The following is a 22,320-nucleotide window of genomic DNA, read 5'->3' as shown; positions in this document are numbered from 1 at the left end:
TGGTTGATTATAAATGAATGGTGTCAATTCCACAAACTTTTCCAATGCTGTAAAATAGCCGTAAACTGACATAAATTAGAATAACTCTGCTGCTGTTAAAATGTCTAGGTAAAAGCCAAGTACAATACAAAAAAATCTTTTCAAATTGTGTTAGATAAACTCACAGAAAAAAGCAAAATGACATTAATGCAGAAAAAAAAATAAAGATGTATATTTGACAACTCTGGTACTGATAACATTTTGTTAAAAAATACACTTTTTCTTTTTTTTTGTAAAATACAATAGGTCTCTCTGAGTTGTATATGCATGCTGCTTTTCAGGCTTCATTGTTTGCAGTAGCTAAAAAATCAGCTCCGCTCCTCTGAGAGTTTTAAGGATTAACCTTACACTTTACAACTAAGGCTGAATCTCTGAAAACATTTTGTCCTTTAAGTTTTAGACTGTGGAGGGGAGGCAGATAGCTCTGCTGCAGTGCTGTTAGCCAATCAGAGGCGATATGTTTGAATGTATGAATATTCATGAGTAAGAGCTGAAATCCTGTCTTTTTTCTCAGAGACCACTTATTTCGTGAAATAAAGCAGGGCTAAACAGAAACAACGGAGCACCTTTTTTTACACAAAAAACGGCTCACATGGCATTCATTCATACTAGAGACCACAAATAGACATTTTAAAATGAATTAAAAAACGATGGAATGATATGATATATCGCTGTATGGAGATTTTGTCACAACAATTATAGTCACTGGTTGGAAATTAGTCTTCCACCAAAAAGTATTTTATAAGCATGTGCACTAATATTATCACAGCACAGTACCAATGAGAAAAACGATGCACATTTAACATAATGTGTTTACTGGCTTTAATTTCTGTGTCGTTTTTAACAGCATGGACCTTCTGCACACATCCAGCGTGTCTGCAGGAAAGTTCACTTGCTGTAAAGCAATTTCTGCTCCAAACAGCCTCTTTAAATAACATCACAGCCACGAGCCGCCTCGTCCTGCCGTCCTATTGGCTGAATCGCGAGGAGTGGGCGGGGACTAGCGTTGGGACGCGGCCTACGAGCCTCTGCACAGGCTGTCAATCATTTGCAAAGGCTCGCAGCTGAAGCCGAGGCTTTGAGCTCGCTCGCTCGCCTTTACCCCGCTGCACAGTTTACAGTGATACTGAGACGATTGACGGGTTTGACGGATGACAAGCGGCGCGTTTGTAGGAGAGGGGCAGCCGAGACGAAGGAGACCCTCGACGGCCAGCCGGGCGGCATGCGGGCTCGCGCCTGGCCCGCTCTTCTGAAGTGTCAGCGGGGGCAGAGCGGGAGTTACTTTTAGGCTGCTGGACCGGGACCGGACGCGTCCCGCAGAGACGGGTGAGTGAAGAAGGAGTAAGTGAGTGAGTGAGTGAGTGAGTGGACAGTGCTGTGCGGTGCAGCTGCGCGTGCAGATCTCACGAGCACTGTCGAGTTATGCTACCTTGTCACACAGTGCTACCCTAGTAGTATATTTAACTTTAAAAATGCAAAAGAAGCTCCATATTAGAGCATGTTCTCAGAGGAAGTCTATGTAAACCTTTGGAGCGCATAAATCAGTTTGTCATTGTACAGTTTGTATAGTTGTGGCAGTGAGATGTCATTACAAACTACTTTTGTATTTTTTATAATATTTAAATAATTATTCTATTTACTATTAATAATTTTGAATTTGCACCTTTGTGCAGTGACACTGAGTCAATGTTGTTTGATGCACAGAAAAACAGGAAAAAAGATTTAATATTATAAAAAAAACACGAGAAATAATTAATAACTGTAGGTCAGCGCATGCGCAGTGCCTTTAGGAAGCACGTATCGATGGGTAGCAGAACTCGACGGAACACCCCCCTCCTGACCTGAAGCCCCCCTTGATGTGGGTCAGGTCAGAGAGTAAAGACAGGGGACAGGGGGGGTCGCAGAGTGACCGTGTGGGCTCTGTGTGTTTATATATATGTGTGTGTTTATATGTTTATGTGTGTGTGGACTCTGTATGAACCTGTTGGGTGCTGTGTGTGTGTTTTTTTTTTACCTCTAATTTATTTTATGGTCAGAACGTGATGATGATAATAAGCACGAGCTCTTACCCATGTTTTCACGCGCTGCTCGAGCCGCCGCCAGAGCGCTACTGTTGTTGTAAAGGAGAGGAACCACATGACACGCTTATGATCAGTGTTTCCCTCAGTCCCCGTGAAAGAAGCGGGACACTCTGGCCTCAACGCTATTATATAACTAAGTGTTTTATAAGAGCGCGGAGACTCGCCCGGTGCTGCTGCCGCTGTTACTCTGACCTCCGCTCAGCTGCACTCAGGCTACTATCTGTTTAAAGGGGACTAAAAACTATAGTTATCACGCTTGTACTTCGAAGAATACACATAACAGCACTTTACAAACACTTAACATAAAAATCCCTATCTGTAATCTGTTTTCTGAAGTTCTGATTATGTCTGAATGTATTATATACCTTTTTACTCATGTACACATTGTATAACAATACTATTAGCTTATTTTCCTGCTGTGCTTTGTGCCAGCACACTTCTGTATGTTATTTATCTGACTTGCACTTTGCACAATACACATAATAATACTTTTCAGTTTTCTGAAGTTCTGATTGTATATGCTGAATTTGTTATATATCTTTTTACTTATGCACCCATTGTCTAATAATACTTAGATTATTTTCCTTCTGTGCTTTGTGCCAGCACACTTCTGTATGTTATTATTATTTTTTTTTACCATACTTGCACTTTGCACAATACACATTATCATAATGTTCTTTTTTTATGAAGTTCTGATAAAATATCATATGTTGATTTTATTTTATAACTTTATACTATTGTACAATATGTATAGTAATATTAGATTTTTTGTTGCTGTGTTTTATGCCATTTATGCATGTTATTTATTATACACGCACTATGCACAATGCAATGTTTTAGTGTCTTTTCTGTAGCTATAGTTCTAATTATATTGCTATATTATTATATAGCGTTTACATGTGTACACACATTGTACACTATGGTTAGATTTTATTCCTTACAGTGCAGTGTCAGAAAATATTGCAATAAACAATATTATTGTCATTTTAAAACCATTAAAATTCCACTAATAATAATAATAGAATAGCACAACAAAGCAAATATAAGCTTTAAAGACAACAAAATACTTCTTTTTCTTTTCCTACTGCAGTCCACCCTGTCTGTCTGTCCTCCTATTTCATAAATAAGCCATATAATTATTATACTACTTTGCACTAAATTGCACACTTATATTATTATAATTATATATTTTATATCTATATGTATCTTTTTATGTATTCTAAAACTTTAGCTTTTTTGTATATTCTTCATATATTTTACCTTCATCTTCTTATTTCATGTGATTGGTCAGTCATCAAAACATTTCACTGCTAGTTCTACTCATGGAGACTATGAATGACTATATATCTGACATTTGAACTTTGACTTGACTTGACAGACAGACTGACAGAGTATGTATACTGATCCCTACACGTGTAGGCTCCAGAGCCGGTTTATTGTTGTTTACATATGCTTTCATTTCAGCGGCACCCTTTTCTTATAGTTTTTTAAAACCTGTATCTGTAAATACTCATCACTGCTTTTTTTCTTATACTGTATAACCTTACGATCTATTTTTAAAATCAAATATCTACTATTTATCTCCTATTTATACGACTTTTAGCATTTTCAGAATATATGCAAATTCTGGCTTATACATCATGTTTATATTTTATATTTATATTTTAGCCAGTTGCTATACATATTAAAAAAATTGCATTCTTACCCTGGGAGTAGTTACTTAATTTTGTTGTGTGTGTAAATGACAATAAAGGAATCCTTATATCTAGATATGTTGATGTATATAAGTGGCCTCCAGGAGATGTGGTTTAGCATCTTGCTCATTCAGACTTTGAAGTTGTTAGCTTACTTTTTAGTTTACAAAACACAGTTAAATACTGTTCAACTAACTTGATTTTCACAAATTTATCAAGCGGTAAATATGAATAAGAACAGTGAATACAATAGCAAAAGACAAAAAGGTTTTGTTTTTTGTTAAATAAAAATCATTTTTTCCCAGCATAAATGTAATGCAATAATGTATTTTAGAATACGTCAATTACATCATATTAAATCATATTACATCATATTCATTCTTGGCATTTTAAACTTTAAACATAGTCTAAATCTGGCAGTTATCTCCATTGTATTAATATTTCATGAAGAGTTGACCAATTGAAATGCTTTAATATGTTATGTAAAATATATTTTACTTATTTACTGCCATTGAAAGTTAAGAAGTTTCAGTGGTTATAGCACTGGGTTATTGATGACAGGGTAGAGGGTTTATCTCCCAGATTCCACTTGATGCCACAGTTCCCTTTAACGTTACTGCTTGCCTGGGTGCCACAGCAAAAGTTGTCCACAACTTTGGGAATGTGTGCTCACTATATATCACAGTGTGTGTATTAACCGCACAAATGAGTTAAAGGCAGAGGTCACATTCCATCCACTATACAGTACTTACACCACAAGTATGGTGAATATGGCTGTATTGTCTTTTAGGTTATTGCGTTTTCCTGAAAAGTTGCCATTATATTGATATGATGTCCTGCGTGAAAAAGATTTACAGTACCGGTATAGTATACAGTATTACAACAGTTTACCTTATTACCTGATGTAATAAACACCCTTCAGCTGTGAATATACTGTTCACATCTGAATCAAATCAGTGTACCAGTGGAAGCTTGCTTGAATCTGTTGCACTGATTCAGATTCAGAGATGTTTCTGTTTTTCACACAAAGCAGGCCTGGTTTCTGCTGTTATTATCAGGAGAAGCAAAGTTGACAGAGCGAAAACACACTGACTTGCACATACAGGCTTTAAATGTGAGAAAAGTGTGGAGACTCAGTTCGTAGTTCCTCTTTTCTCCACAAGAACTTTATGGGCTTTCCGTTGGTTGTACCCACACAATTTTTTTTGTATCAAATGCTGGTGGTTGGAGTTTTGTCTATGCTGGATTAGAGAAGCACATCTAATTTTGCTGATAATCCAGATTAGAGCGCTGCTCTGTGTGCCGAGCTCAGAGCTCAGACTGATTGTGCTCACCTCATTAGCCTATAGTGCTCTTCACAGTGCTGAATGCCATTAGCTCTTTGGCCCGAATGCAGTCAGTTTGACAGTAACCCATTTCTAATATTTGATGGTCTATGTATGTATTTGTTTTATTGGTCAGATATACAGTATATTATTGGCCAGATATACATTTTGGCCTGTTGATGGTGCAGTGGATTGTGTTGCCTTCTTTTATTTCATTATTTGTCAATAGGGGAATTTATCCCAAGGCCTAAGGCAGTGACCTGCTTTCTGTTATGACTTGCAGGAAACCCTTCAACTCTGTGTTGAACACTGAAATGGAAAAAAAAAGACATGATATATTCAATTGTATGTAGCAAAGTGACCCGTTTTCGAACAGTGCCTTATCAAAAGTGTACAGTCTACGGTTTTCTGAAGGTAACAAACACATCAAAAAGTCAATCTATGATGCAACACTTTGTAATTGTCTGACAGCTCTCTTTGATTGCTGGAAGTTTGTCCTGAAACACCTGGATTGTGAGTTGTCAGCCTGTTCTCACCAGCAGGTTGATGTCTTGCTTTGTGTTCCTCCAGTGTGTTCCCCCTGCCTCAGGAAACCCAAAGTCTGCTCATCTATCAGCCAGACACGTGTCTGTGGTCTCACACACTCACCGCTGCATTTCAGCACAACCCACTTAGGAACTCATGTCTCTTCTGATTCTGGTTTATGAGTGCTGATCACTAGAGCTTGATACAGTTCATACTGTGGGTGGGAAATATGATTGATTATAGATGATCAATATGTTTAGTTTAATTCTGTAAAAATTGTTTTTCTGAGCACAACATTAGTGCATGAAGATCTGTCCAAAGAATTTTGGTTTAACACTGTTTTAAAGCGTTATCATGTGATCCATTTGAAGTGGGATTTCAAAAGTTGAAAGTTACAATTCGTAAATGTCAGCTTAAACACCCATATAAGAAAAATGGGAAGTACTTGAGACCCAGGCTTTAGGAACAAGAACAAGTTTTCTTTTAAAAAAGGTGCCGAGTAGAAGTTAAAGTGTTCTTTAAGTGGAAGTACTAAAGTATTCAACATTTGTTGTACTTAAGTTTTGCAAGTGGTTTATTCTAAAATGCTCAAGTACTGAAAATAAAAGTACAGTACTGGGTTATGTAGTTATTAAAGAAAGCAGTGGAAAGTTATCAGAGGGAAAGGCAGAACAGGGCTGTATTCTTATAAGATCAGCTTGATTGGTTGATTCAATCAATGATGAGGAGCTTCATCAAACCTGCAGAGCATTTACTGCTCTGGCTTTAGTGATAATAAGGGTTTGGAATGATTTGTAATATTTTTATAAATGTTACGAGTAACAATGCAGCACATTAAAATGTATCAGAGTAAAAATATTTAATTAATTGAAAATATGTAGTGAATTAAAAGTTGAAGAATGAGAAAAAAATAATACTCCAGTAGATACAGATACAGCATTTTAATACTTAAGTACAGTAGTAAAGTAGCTCTAATGTGTTACTATACATCTCTGCTTCTATCTGTTTGTGTCTCATTAAATCATTTCTACACACAATATTGCCCAGCTTCTATCTGTGGATTTGTTTACACAGTGTTTGGAGACATACGGTACTGCATATTTTGCATAACATATTGTAAATGTTTTTTTTTTGTTTTTTTTTCTTTGTAACAGTGTAAAATTATTAGTAGTTGACTTGGGCTTTAATATCTGGCTTCCAAGGTAAATGGAAGGCACAATATGTGAGATGTTAAACATAGTGATTATTGGACAAAGAGAGTAGCTACTACTGATAAAATAGGTGTGTGTGTGTGCAAAAAAATATTGCGATACATATCATTTTCTCATATCATAATACCTTTTTTGACCATTTTTCTCACCTCTAGTACACACTTGGACTTAACCACCAATAATTATTAAGAAGAAGCCCATTTAAACACAAGTTTACAGAGATTATTGTATTATTGTACTATTTAATATTTGTTCAATTTACAAGGATAATGGGATTCTTCACTATAAATCAATGCACGGATCTGCCACATGTCATGGAACAGGACCTGGTGCTGTGTCCTGTGACTTTTTCCATGCCATGTTCCATGGAATCTAAATAACACTATCCTGACCTGAGGGATATGCCTGTGCTGCTGTATTGAATGTGGATGTGATTCTTTCAAAGTCTCTTCCAGAGTCTGTTTGCAAGGACAGTTCTAGCCAGATGCAGCCGGTCACGATCATTACCAAGCACTTCTTTGTCCACTGGACTTGAACTCGATACACATGCGACATTGTAGATCGAGGAATGATAAATGCCCACAAAACGTCAGAAATAGAATGTCCCATTCATCTGGCACCCACTATCAGGCCTTCTATAAACTTGCCTTTATTCAACCTTACTCACAAGATTACACCTCACAGCTTATACTGGGGGTAACACTTAATGAACAATTTACATACTGCTATCACATGACAAAAAATATTATTTATTTATGACATTTATATTTTTTAAGTATAAATTAATTTGGCTCAGAGAGATACAGGTTTTTAAACAGATTTTTTTTATATCTGCTGTGTCAATCCTCTAACAAGATATCTCTAGAAATTGCAAGCTTCATAATTTATAAGTGGCTTCAGAGGAGAGGCTCAGTCACTTTAGTATGGGTTTGTCTGTAGTATACATTGCCCTCCATAATTATTGGCACCCCTGGTTAAGATGTGTTCTTTAGCTTCTCATAAATTGAGTTTTGTTCAAAATAATATAGGACCACGATGGGAAAAAAAATTAAAGTCCAACCTTTAACTCAAGTAAATTTTAAGGGCGAAATAAAGTCCCTGACTAAGAAATAATTATTCTTCATAAAATCACCTGTTCCACAACTATTGGCACCCCTAACAATTCTTAGGAAATAAATTTAATAAAAGTATTTCTGTCACTTCTACAGTAGTTTACGAAGTTGATCAGAGTATGTAGGAACATTTAATTAGTAATTCACAACTTCCTGTTTCCCTGGGGTATAAATATGACGTGACACAGAGGCCATTTATCTTCAACATGGGAAAGACAAAGGAACATACCATTCAAGTGAGGCAGATGTGTGTTGACCTTCACAAGTCAGGCAATGGCTACAAGAAAATCGCTACTCGCCTACACCTGTCCATATCTACTGTCAGAGGAATTATTAATAAGTTTAAAACAACTGGAACAGTGGTAAACAAGCCTGGACGAGGACGCAAGTTTATTTTGCCACCACGCAGAGTGAGGAGGATGATAAGAGAAATAAAAAGTTCTCCAAAGCTCACTGTTACAGAATTGCAACAAATGGTAGCTTCTTGGGGTCACAAAGTCTCGAAAACAACCATCAGGCGCTATCTACATGCCAACAAGCTGTTTGGGAGGCATGCACGGAAGAAACCGTTTCTCACTCACAATCATAAACGCAAACGTTTGGAGTTTGCTAAGCGGTACTATGACTTCAACTGGGACCGTGTGCTTTGGTCAGATGAAACAAAGATAGAGCTTTTTGGCAACAAATGCTCTAAGTGGGTCTGGCGTAACACAAGAGCTGAGAATGCAGAAAAGCACCTCATGCCCACTGTGAAATACGGCGGGGGATCAGTGATGCTGTGGGCCTGTTTCTCTTCTAAAGGCCCTGGGAACCTTGTTAGGGTGCATGGCATCATGAATGCTCTAAAATACCAGGAAAGTTTAAAACAAAATCTGGTGGCTTCTGCCCGAAAGCTGAAGATGGGTCGTCACTGGGTCTTTCAGCAAGATAATGACCCTAAACATGTGGCCAAATCTACAAAGAAATGGTTCACCGCACACAGAATCAAGCTCCTCCCATGGCCATCTCAGTCCCCAGACCTCAACCCCATTGAAAACCTGTGGGGTGAGCTGAAGAGGAGAGTGCAGAGGAGAGGACCCAGGTCGTTGGATGATTTAGAGAGAATGTGCAAAGAGGAATGGTCAAAGATCCCTCTTTCTGTATTCTCCCATCTTGTGAAACATTACAGGAGAAGATTAGGTGCTGTTTTGTTGGCAAAAGGGGGTTGTACAAAGTATTAACATCAGGGGTGCTAATAATTGTGGCACACATGATTTGATGTTAAATAATTATTTCTTAATGTGGGATTTTTTTCCTACTGAATAAATTCACTTGAGTTAAAGGTTGTATTTTACTCTTTTTTTCCATCGTGGTCCTATATTATTTTGAACAAAACTCAATTTATGAGAAGCTAAAGAACACATCTTAACCAGGGGTGCCAATAATTATGGAGGGCACTGTATATGCAGGTTCTCCTCTCACCTCCGAATTCTTCTCGGTTGCATTCAGATGCCTAGTTTTGAGCAATTGTGGTTTCCTCAAAATATAGCAGATTAAAGACCCTTAGACATATATTTTTAAGCTTAACATTTTATTTAATTGTTTTGTGTTATTGGCAAGGTGCTTTTACCAGCATCAGGCTTTGTCAGAATGTTCTTTGGGTCTGTATCAGAATGCCAGACCCAGGTAAAGCTGTGCTGATAACTGCACAGTGTTCATGACCAGTTTCTCCAGTGTAGATACAGCAGTAGTGGACGCTTGCTTCCTGGGTCAGAGCAGAAGTGCAGGGATCAAATGTCTCTGGAGCTGCAGTCATGCTAGAGCCACACACGCACACACACACAGGCACACACTCACACACATGCAGACGCTCTCAGCGCGAGAGGCCTCCCTCCTGCAGCCTGTTGTACTGCAGCATTAATATTTCATTGGCCCACCTTTAGAGGAGGAGGAGGTTGTGGAGAGCAGCCTTAGGACTGGCCTCAGGACAGCCGTGCTCAGAGGGAATACTCCACTGCAGACGCCGCTTAACTTCTCACACTCTTTACCTAACATTTAAAACACTGTGTGCTTAATACCACATTCCACTCATATACAGACTGACATGCACAGATACAGTAGATAGATACTGCAGATTTTTGTGCCCTAAATTTAATAAGCCATTATTGTTACAGAACAGTTTGGTGTTGGCCTGTTTTACAGCTGTGTTTCCCTTGGGTTTTCCTTATGAAGGAGGATCCTACAGTGTTATGTCACTTTCATATACATAACTCTCATTATTCTTTCAGAGATTGTTTGACATTCATTTGACATTCATCAGCCCATATATGAATAAAGATAAAATGGCTTATTAAAGACAGATAATATTGTATTTTGGTTTACAAAAGCTCAAAACCCATCAGTGTGCATGGTTCTGTGTAGAACCACTGCTTCACTGAAGTATGGCCTATTAAGACAAATAATGTTGATTTTTGGCCAATGTGCTTATGTAAAATTAGTATTTTGTGTATTCCATAACATTTACAGTATGAACTGTGTATTAAAACAAGACCAGAACCCAATTTGTTGGGAATTTGCGATATGCTTTACAAAACTATAAGTGTGACGAAATATCAAAACAGTGAAATGTCACATATATGTTTCTTTGTAATAAATTATCACTACATGGATTCAGTTATCAATATGTAATATTTATGCATTAGTATATTTTAGTTTTTTATCTGTTAATTTATGTAAGCTTATGCTACTACTCAGTAAAAAAGTATTTCATTGTAGCTTAGTTGTGTTTTATCTAGATATTTTACCAGCAGTAGAACTGCTATAATGTATTGCAATTTATAACTACCTTACAACATTAAAATAATATAGTCACACTTGAAAGAGTTGCAGTTAGTGTATGTGTGTTAAAGAAACATGAGAAAGCTAAGCTATGCATTTTGTTTCTGTGAAACTGACAGCAGTAAATAAATAATTTTCTGGTATTTGCTAATTTAGACGAAGTATAAAAAACTATCTTGCATTATAATAAGTATAGCATAATCTCAATATTGTGATATTATTGTTAAAGTGGACAATGTATCGTGATAAAATCATATCGTTAGATGCCCTGTGATTCTCACCCCTGTACAAAACAGGATTCTATATGGTGAAATGTTAGTTTATTCATGCTATGCTATTACTGAACTTTAAGCTATGATTGAAGTGTATGTAGAATGCTGATTGTGCATGATATGATACTGCAGTAAATCTTTTCATATTACAGTAGCTGTTCTTTATTAATGTGTTTATCTGAGTGTGTTGACCCCTTAGTAACTGATAGTGTAGTGCAGGATCTTGCTCGTCATGCCTGCGTGCTTTGCTGTTTCCTGTCTGGGTCGTGCGTTATTACGCTCCAGTGTAAAAGTAGAAAAAGCAGGGGAATTCTGATGACTAAGCTGCCTGAAACTTTCTGGTGTTGATGTGAGGTGTGATACAGTGTAATGCAGCAGCACATTTACCTCACTCTAAGTTTTGTATGATTTAATTCATTTCATTCCACAAATCACAGGTTAAGGCATCAGGAAGCAGCAGCTATATTGGAAACAGTGCTGAAAGTCTGCTCGTTTATAGCTCTGTGTTCAGTTCTGATCCAGACGGCTTTGATCAGTGCGAGGTGTGTGAAGGCTGATTCTCCCTGTGCTCCTGCACTACAACAAACTACAGAGTGGAGATGACTCTTCTCTTGTCTTATTGTGCAGTGAATTGTTGCTGTTGAATTATAGATGAGCAGAATGGATGTGTGTGTCCGGCTGGACTGCATCGAGGACAGTAAACGGCCCCAGCAGCCCCACCTCGCTATGCACACACACACACACGCAGATGCACCTACACACACACCCTCCAGACTCTGTCTGTCTGTCTGCCTGGTTATTGCTTGTTCTCTCTTTCTACTTCTCTATCCAGCTGTCTATCTATCTATCACTTTCTCTCTATCTGTCTCTCTTCCCCTGTAACTATTTATGTGGCTGTCTGTCTGTCACTCTCTCCCCCGATCCACATCTGTGTGTCTGTCTTAATGTCTGCCTTGTTCTCTTTCAGTATAAATCAATCTGTCTGTCTGTCTGTTTTTTCTTTCATTCTTCCATTTCTGTCTGTCTGTGAATCACTTTCATTCTCTACCCTCTTCTCTGTCTGTCTGTCAGTTAGACACTTGCTCTCTCTGATTCCCTCCACATCTGTCTATATATATATATATATATATATATTTTTTTTTTTCTGTCACTTCCTCGACTCACTTTAATACTTGCTTTTTTTCTTTACCAACTTCTGTTTTCATCTGTCTGTCTATTTATCATTTTCTATCTTTACCCCGTTGCTATCTATCTGTCTCTCTGTCTGTCCAAAGGTTCTCTCTATCCCTGTCCAAATGTGTTCTGCCATCTTCTCTTCCCTCTTACTTGACTTTTGATCTGTCTGTCTATATTATTCTCTTTGCGTATTATTGCAGTCCAGCGAAAAACATGTATTAAAAACTTGTATTTCCAAAACAGCTTTGTAACTTTCAATAGACAAATAGTTTATTTCCTGTCGTTTTGTGCTTGTTCTATATTAAACTTTCAGCTTAATTAAATAATTCTTCAAAGGAAACGCATAACTGATCAACATATATTTTTACACAGATATTCAGGTATATTATTATCTTAGAGAAGTAAAAAAACTAAATTGCTGTTGCTTATTCATTTACGCTATTAATCCACCACATTCTAGTCTGTTATCATATCAGTGTTTGTGCCTGGTCACTTTGTTTGCACCTTAAGGGTAATTAGCATCCGATCGGCAGCTGTGGCTCCGTTTCCCAGCATGCTCGGTTTGTTACCGGCTGAGCCCAGTGTTTTAGTAAAGGACGCGTAGCCAGCGCTGGTTTGGTGCCCTGTGTCATAAATGTGTGCCAGGCCTGGGTGAACAGAGGCTGCAGTCAGGCGACAAGCAGCAGGAATAAAGGGCACATTCTCCCCGAGCCGGGCCCTCTTCTGCAAGCCCCTCATTATGTGGATGGAGTGGAGTAGAGTCCGCTCCACCCTTATTATAAAACTCTCCATTATCACACACACCGCACTGCGCCCACTCCTACCCTTCTGCCTTCATGAGCCGCCTAATCACTGTCTTTTCCTCTGCTCACTGTCTCTCTGCCTTTTTCAGCTTCTCACTGTTTTTTTTTTTCTTTTTAAGTTTGTTCTTTTAAGAGCTGAGCTTTAAGTGACTGATACCCTTCTTGGTATATTATTATTAATTTCTCAGTCTCAACCATACTGTTTATTATTTAGACTGCAAGAGCCTGTATGAAGGCCTACACTAAAGGTGGACAATACAAAAATATGATTATTATTTGATCATATTGTGATAAATTATTTCATTACAGAGAGACAGAGTCAAGTTCAGTTGGATGAATTACAGTATATTTAAATCAAAATCATTGTGGGAAAGAATTTACATAGTGTTTTTTTACAGATCTGTCTCTCCTCGTGTTTTTTCAGGAGTTCTATCACTGAGTAGAAGTGTGAAACTGATCCCATCCAGATAGGGCTAAAGTCACCAAATCATTAATCTGTAGTTTTTTCTGGTTAATCTGGTTCAAAATAAGAGAAAGCTTTAAAAAAACAGACATAAATCAGAGATATTCAATCAGTAGTGCCTAAGAGCTGCACAGTGTGTTCAGATGTAATTAATGCAATTTTATTGAAAAGCTAAGGCACAAACTGACATGCTCAACTTCCTGTTCAAATGTTAAATAGTTTCAAGATTATAATGTGAAGAATAATTCTGTAGTTTTAAGGGTTAACCTGTAAATGAAGTCTCTGACTGCACTTAGTTCAGCTGAACACTGGCTCCCCCTGTGGAAGAGTGAGCAGCTGTAGCTCACGTGTGACCCGGTGTGAATCAGCGGTCACCTGAGTCAGCCTGTGGCAGTAATGGCTCTCCAGCTGTCTCTGAGAGAGGTGTGGCACTGGCATGCCTTCTCTGCTTCACCAAACAGATGCTTAAGGTCTAATCCTACCTGCCGGGCTGTGTAACGAGCGAGGGACAAAATGGCTGTCTGAAAGTGAGCCTAAGAGCGGGGGGGTCCGTGTGCCAGATGAGATGAGGGGCTGCCAGGATTGTGGCTGGCAGGGCTGAGCTCTGCCCGCTCACCTGAGAGGCCTGTAGACCTGCTTTGTGTGTGGGCTGGAGTCAACCTGAGCAGATAATGAGAGGAGGAATCTGGACTTTCTATCTTATCCTGATTCTGTTATACTCTCTCTCTTTTTCTGTCTCTCTTTCCTTCTCTCTCTTTCTCTCTCTCTCACTTCTCTCTCTCTTACTCTGCTCTATCTCACACACAATATTTCTTTTCCTCTCTTTCTCACTCTCTCAGAGACTCCCATTATCCTCCCTCCCTCTCTCTCTCTCTCTCTCTCTCATTCACTTTCTCTCAATTTCAATCTATAATTTTAACTTTTTCTGCTCTCTTTACTATTCTCTCTATTTTCTTTCCCAATTTCTCAAACACTCCTCTCTCTCTCCCTCTGTTTCTTTCTCTTACAACACCTAAACTCTTCCCTTCTTCTTCTCTTTCTTTCTCTCTCTTTTACCTCTGCCTCTCTCCCTCTATCATTTTCCCTCTTTCCCTCTCTCTCCTTTCTCACTACTTTCCTCTATCTCTCTCTTTCTTCTCTGCAGTATCTCTCTCCCTCTCTGTCTCTCTTCTGTCACCCTATTTTTCTCCCTCAATCTCTCTTTTCACTTTTACTTTGCTATTTGTCTCTCTCTCTACTCTCTCTTTCTCTGCCCTTCTTAATGTTCTCTATCCCATCTTTCATCTCTCTCTCTCAATTCTCTTTCTTTCTTTTCTTCTCTTTCTCTCTCTCTCTCTCCTTCCACTCCCTCTCCACCCCTGCATCTCTGCCCCTTTCCCTCCCTCCCTCTTTCCTTCTCCCTCCTTCTCTCTCTCTCCTTTCTCACTACTTTCCACTTAATCTCTGCATTATGTCTCTCCCTCCTTCTCTTCTGTCACTCTATTTTTCTCCTTCAATCGCTCTTTTTTCACTTTTCCCTTCTCTTACACCTTTACTTTGGTATCTGTCTCTCTCCACTCTCTCTTTCTCTCTGTCATTCTTAATGCTCTCTGTCCCATCGCTCATCTCTCTCTCCATTCTTTTTCTTTCTGTCTTATCTCTCTCTCTGTCTCCTTCCACTCCCTCACCCCCCTGCATCTCTATCCCTTCCTCTCTCTCCCTCTGTTTTAACACCCCCCCTCTCTACATGTTTTGCTCTATCATTATCTGTTTGTCCGAATAAGACATGAATCTTGCATTATTAGTCATTGTAATATTGGCAGAGTCTAAGTGAGTCTAAGAGAGTTTATATTATTTATTTATGTCATTAGGTTCATACTCTTACAGTGTTATCATATTCACTGGATATTACATACAGAATGCCTCTGTTCTAGTAGTGGAATCAGGTAAGTGTTCATAAGTCTCTCAGATGCAGTGATTTCTGATGATCCATGCTTATTAAAACAGATTAAACCCTATGATATATATGATATATATGTTTCATTACGGCCACCAGAAATAAAGACTCTTAGAGAACAGCATCAGTTCAGACTGAATCAGCGCAATACTGGACAATCTAGTTATTGTTGCTACTTATTTACGTACAGCAAACAACAGAGAGGCAAGTCTTCTTTAGCGGCCAGACCCCTAATCACTGTTCCTGCCGAATATGTATTTTGCCAAGTGAATGTGGACAAAGGACTTGGTGTTTGAGTGTGAGGGTGGTGAGGGGGTGGGAAGGGGGTTAGAGGGTTAGAGGACAGGGTTGGAGTGTGTGTGTGTGCGTGCGCGTGTGTGTGTGCAGGGTAGGGGGAATGGTTGATGGAGAGTGCTGGTGCAGTAGGGAGGGGATGGATGGAGGAGGGGATGTGCTTTTGTTTTGTTCTCGGTTGCTGAGCGATAGGGACTAAAGCATTGGGAACAGCTGTGAGGGCCGAAGCCTTTCTCTCCCCTCTGCTGGAGAAGCCCTGAAGGCAGCATGCAGATAGAGCACAGAGAGAGAGAGAGAGAGAGCAAGAGAAAGAGAGAGAGAGAGCGGAGGGGGCGGGAGGCACGCTACCGGCATATTGCAAGAAGGAAAAAATGAGGGAGAAAGAGAGGGAAACACTGGCTGGCCAGTAAAGGCAAGAGGAGACGCTAAACAGCAGAGAAATCATTCCAGTTCACTCCAAGATAGCACAAAATATAACTTAGAAAAATCCACAGTACTGTGCAAAAGTTGTAGCCACCAAATCAATTTACACTAATCCACATTTATCTCAGGAATATGATTTTACCTGAAAAAAGCACCACATACGGATTTGAACAGATGCAAATAAACATACATACAGTAACACGTTAACAAGGAATTCTCATTTTTAACTAAGTATGTTATATCCTGTGAACCAAGCTGAAGAACAAAGTGTAGTTTCAGATTTCTCCTGGATGCCCTCAACCTCAGCCAGCATGTGTATAAGTTCATTTCCACCAGTAGCTCACCTGATTTACCAAATTTACCAATTTGCCAAACCAGGTGTTGATTAATATGATGAGAACTAGAAATAACTCTGTTAAACTCAGATAAGGAGAGAGGGTTAAAGCTCTGCTTTTTGTTAATTTGCTGTTTGTATTTATTGTAATGTTGGTGTTTTACTGAGCTAATAAACAATTACTTCACAGATAAAAAGCTTTTTCTTTACTAAAATTCTCACAGGTACCTAAAACATTTGCACAATACTGTATACTTAGACTAGTCTTTGATTTCCAGTAATGGGAACATTTTGCTGAGAATATCATGAAATGCAACAAGAAGTAGCGTTTTGATTTAAATCTATATCAACTATATTGCTTACAAATATTATGCAGTACAGCTCAGAAAGAAAGATGGAGAGAATGAGGAGTGAGAGATTAATCTTGCTCAGTGTCTTCAGAGAGGAGTATGGCTATAATAAAACCTTATATGACAGTATATACAGTAAAATGAGGAATTCTTACCCTTTCCCCATTATTTTTTTTTCATAAGCTTCAAGTCCATAAACAGCAGAATTTTCTCCAACATGATCTCCCAGCATTGTTTTATCAGTTCTTCTTCGAGTATGTGACAAACTTTGTTGTGTGCTTGTATGTTTTATATTCAAAACCTGCTACCAGTGAATGTTTCCATATAAGGTCATGTTGCTGTGTAAAGTCTAGTAATTTTACTTTACACTTTTAATCCGCATGCTTCTTTCACTTTCAGATACTGGTTCTGTATTTCTCAGCTTGTCTTTTCTGGGAATTCCACTTCCTGACTGTAGGGGGAGCCCAGAATATAAAAAGCCAATTTCTCGCATAATGCTGCTTTAAAGTGCATAACTATAAGTATACTGCAGTTAGAGTAGTGTGTTTGCAGTCATACTACTCATAAAGTTCTATTGTTTAGTAAGTTGGGCGATATGGCTATAAAATAGTTTCACAATATATGTTTTTGCAAAAAAGTTATATTCATGACAATATGACTTATTAATGAATTATGATTAAGTATTTCAAGAATAGACTACTGCAACAAAATGAATAGGCCTATACCATTTTATTTGACAATAATATTGCGTACAATATGATATGGCACACTGCTAAATAAAATCTTCACCAGATTGTAACAGAAGTTAATGATGCAACATGGCATGATATTAATAAAAGTAAAATAAATTAAAACTGGACAGATAAAATCTGACTCTAGTAAATAATTAATTAGCAGTGTAAATGTTCCTTTAGCTTCTTTAACAGCAAAAAATATTGTAACTTGCTGCCCTTATGTCCCTAAAATAAACTCACAATTTTTCAAGGTATTTTTGTGTTAATGATATAAAGAAATGTTGGCGATATTACTGCATACAGCACAATATGGCACACCTCTACTGCTTAGTTGTTTTCATGCTGTGAAAGAACAGCACTTGTAACTGGTCAAGATGTTCATTAGGTTTGTAAAGACAGGAAAGCATTCTTTAAATAACTGCTTATGCCTTATTCACATTTTACAGCGCAGCATCCACAGCCTGTGTCTGTCTGCACACACTCACTTTAAATCTTCTCCTGGTTTATCTCTTGCTGCTGGAGGATAAGACAAATGGCTGGAATATAGACTGCAGAGGATGTTTTGGTATCTGACCTGCTTCATTTAGCTGCAGTTAGTCTTCACCTAATGACTGCTTATGGATGCTGAGTGTTGGTTTCCAGCTAACCTATCATATCATTACCTTCTAAGAACTGCATGACTGTGTAACTGAATGCTGCTGAAAATGAGGTAAAAGCATGCTTATTCAGTGTGCTGTATTGTGTAGATCTCATACTGTAGAGACAGAATTATGCTGTTTATAGTGTTGCTGTGTGTGTGTGTTAAGGTGTGATGTCTATTGGGGCTGGTTAGTGAGGCAGCAGACGGTATATGTGTTGATGCCAAGGGGTCTCTGTACCTGCTATAAAGTCTGTGCTGTTAGAGTACACACACATTTTTTATGCAGTCGTTTATATGGTGGCTTCTTGATTTTTTCCTTTTCATACATTTTTGTTCTAAAATATTTAATCTTGAAACAAAAATAAAACAGGATAAAATCAGGATGCTGTTTAGTAAAGTTGTGAATGTGACAGATCACCAGTACTCCAAATTAGGGCTGTGCTATATCATATCATACACAATAATATCGCAATAATAATATTTTTAAATATTGCAAACAATATTATACCCTGAAATATTGTTCCATATCACCCACCCCTAAGTATCACATCAGGGTATCACTTTTTTGCTGTTTTTTAGCAAAAGAAAAATTTACACTCTTCTCATTTCCAGTATCATTTATTTTACTTTAATCCTGGATATATGGAGATATTTGGAGTGCATTATTAGTATTATTAGCATTATGACATCCTGGTTCATGGACTTCTGTTACAAATCTGATTAAAATCTTGTATTTTTAATATCTCAATTAGGATTGTGCTGTATCATATCATATGCAATAATACAATTTAATTTTCATTTTGTTGCAGTAGTGTATTCTTGAAATATTTTTTTTTTTAAATTCAGTGTTGTATTATATCGCAAAGAGTATCACCATTGATTTTATTTTAGGGCCATATCGCCCACACCTACTCCAAACATATGGAGACTATATTAACTCCTAATTTATATCAAACAATGTTCTGTAAAATATAGAATTCCACAACTGAATCAGTCCATGATCTGAAGCTCAAGCACAGTTGGGCTATACAGCAGGACAGTGACCAAATACACAAGAGCAGCTGCACCTCTGCACAGCCCTATATAAATAGTGTGAATTAAAGGAGCAAAAAAACAAAAACAAACAATAAGTTACCAATTTCTGTAATACTGAAGACTAAATAATATTTTTTTCACACAAGAGAATAAACCTTGTATAGGTTAAGTGTCTCATTTTTTTTCTCATATCAAATCACTCCTGATTCACCCTACCATTATGGTTCTGGAGTGGCCTACTCAACATCCTGACATAAACCCAATTACTGTATAAAGATTGTATCTAAATATTTGTCTAAATTTAAAGAATTTTATAAAACGATTTCAGAGTTTTCAAACACTGATCTCCAGTTTCAGGCTTTACACAGATTAGTAATTCAGGGAACACACACTGGCTTTATGTTTTAATAATTTAAGAGCCTAATTAGCAGGGCCAGATTAAGATCCTCTGGTGTCCCTGAGTATTAGAGTTTTGGTTCCCTGTTCTCATGAACTCTCTAAACATTTTCTCTGCCACACAGACCACCTTAAACTTTGCATTTGTAACGTTAGCTCCTCAGCAGTTTTTAAAGATGAAAATGTATGTCTATGTTAACAGATATTCAAAATAATTCAAAGCTTCTTCTTCAGTACATTGGTTGCTCCTTGGCGGCCCCCTAGGTCACTAGGCCTAAATTAATCAACGGTTTTCTTGTGTTTCTTTACTTTGAATAAAAACTAGATATGGCCCTTAACAGGTTAAACATTACAAAAATTATTTTGTCATATAACGTCGATATTTTAATGGATGGATCCTTACACACACGTTTGTTACTGGTGATTAAAGTATAAATGCAGTGACAAGATATTTTTTTAATGAAATCTCGCTGTCATCCATAATTTTTCCCCTTCCTAAAAGTTAACTAAATACCAGTAGCTCTTAGATTTGGACACTTGAACATGGTATATTATAGGATTTTAAATCCCCAACTCATTCCAAAAGTATAGCATGGAGTGCCAGCATTACAGAGCACACAGTCCCACTAATCCATAGCTCAATGCTGGGGGCCTTATAGGTTCTAGCCAATAGGGGTGGGCAATACGGCCCTAAAATAATATTATGATATTGCATTATTTCTTGATATTATTATATCCTGGCGATGTGACAAAACATTGAAAACATTGAAAAAATATTTCAAGAATACACTACTGAAATAAAATAAAAATTAAATTATCTTATTGCACAATATGATATGGCACACCCCTAACTCAGATATTAAAAATACAATAATTTTTATCAGAATATCATGATACTAATGTTACACTCCAGATATCTCCATATATCCAGGATATAAAAAATAAATAAATGATATAATCTGTTTCTAGTAGATATATAGTGAGAAATTAGAACAGTGTGAAGTTTTCTTTTGCTAAAAGCTAAAAAAAGTAGTACCCTGTTGTAATAATTAGGGGTGGGTGATAGCCAAAGTTTGGCATTAGGCATTGTGCCAGTAGGTAGGGGTGGGCGATATGGCCCTAAAATTATATCACGATATTTCATGGTATTATCGCGATAACGATACTCTTGGCTATATGACAAAAAAATAAAAAAATACACTACTGCATCTAAACAAAACATTTTATTATTGTATACAATATGATATTACACACTTCTAACTGAGATATTAAACAAATACAAGAAATTTAAGCAGATTTGTTACAGAACTCCAAATTTCTCCATATATCCAGGATTAAAGTAAAATAAATGATACTGGACAGATAATAATCTGTCTCTAGTAGATATTTAACAGGAAATGAGATATGTGTGAATTTTTCTTTTGCTTAAAACAGCAAAAAAGTAGGACCCTGATGTGATAATTAGGGTTGAGTGTTATGGCACAATATTTCGTTAATATAATATCAGTCACGATATTCATAAATGTTGGCGATATTATCACGTACGATATGATATGGCACACCCCTACAATTAGGTTCAGGTTTATCTAATTTATTTAATCCTATTCAATTCATTGACAGTAATTCTTAACAAATAATAGCCAAGCTGTGTATATGTTCCTTTTCACATCTGTGTGAGCAATGTGTACATCTTAAAGTAGCTAAATGCATTCATTAGAAGGGGTGTTCATAAATATTACATAGTACGATACATAGTGTAGTTAAAGACATTCTTGAGCAGCCAACAGTCTTGGATACAGAACAGACATTTTTTTTTTTTTTTTTTAAATTTTATTTCTAATTTTTTCCCATTTTCTCCCCAATTTACATGGCCAATTACCCAACCCATTCATTAGGACTCCCCCTATCACTAGTGATACCTCAACACACCAGGAGGGTGAAGACTAGCACATGCTTCCTCCGATACATGTGAAGTCAGCCACCGCTTCTTTTCGAGCTGCTGCTGATGCAGCATTACCGAGCAGCCAGCGCGCTTGGAGGAAAGCGCAGCGGCTCGGCTCCAGTACATCAGCTCACAGACGCCCCGTGCTGCAGACATCCCCGTAGGAGTGATGTGGGGAGAGAGCGCCATCTACCCACCCAGAGGGAGCAGGGCCAATTTTGCTCCCTCTGACGCCGGCAGCTTGATGGCAAAGCTGCATGAGCTGGGGTTCGAACCGGCGACCTCCTGCTCATAGTGGCAGCGCTTTAGACCGCTGGACCACTCGGCGCCCATAGAACAGACATTTTTAATAAGAAGGTGTTTTATTTGAAGAAGCACTAAATACAAGAATGACTGCCTCTCATTTGATCATTGTATGGCTTTTTATCTCTCACTGTTTGTCTTGTCTCCTAGTCTTTAGCTGGCTGGCTAAGAGCAAGCTTGGCCACTGTGCTTCACTCTTACTGTCACCAAAAAACCTTTCATAAAGCAGGGCTGCGCTGTGTACATCTACAAATGTGACTACAAATGTGACTAATATTCATAAATCTAGTTTTCTTTTATGTGTGTTGTCAAATGTTTGCTATCAAACAGCCACTTGATGTGGGATGAGAGGAATCAGATATGCCTCAGTGGGGCAGCGAGAAAAACAGCTTCTAGCTTTGATGACGGGGCAATG

The 22,320-nt window shown here is 37.8% G+C and overlaps 1 protein-coding gene across 2 annotated transcripts in view; it reads left to right on the top strand.

Annotated features, from left to right (window-relative positions):
- Positions 1-1,088: 1,088 nt before the first annotated feature.
- Positions 1,089-22,320, top strand: part of sertad2b (SERTA domain containing 2b) — a 53,097-nt gene continuing 31,865 nt past the window's right edge. For both annotated transcript variants that reach the window (XM_007248566.4, XM_022684658.2), the window contains exon 1: positions 1,089-1,365. The gene's annotated coding sequence lies outside the window, so the exon portion shown is untranslated. The remainder of the gene's footprint in view (positions 1,366-22,320) is intronic.

This window comes from Astyanax mexicanus, chromosome 7, assembly GCF_023375975.1.
Source record: "Astyanax mexicanus isolate ESR-SI-001 chromosome 7, AstMex3_surface, whole genome shotgun sequence".
NCBI lineage: Eukaryota > Metazoa > Chordata > Actinopteri > Characiformes > Acestrorhamphidae > Astyanax > Astyanax mexicanus.
Note: the sequence above shows the minus strand (reverse complement) of the source record. Positions and strands in the feature narration are given on the sequence as shown.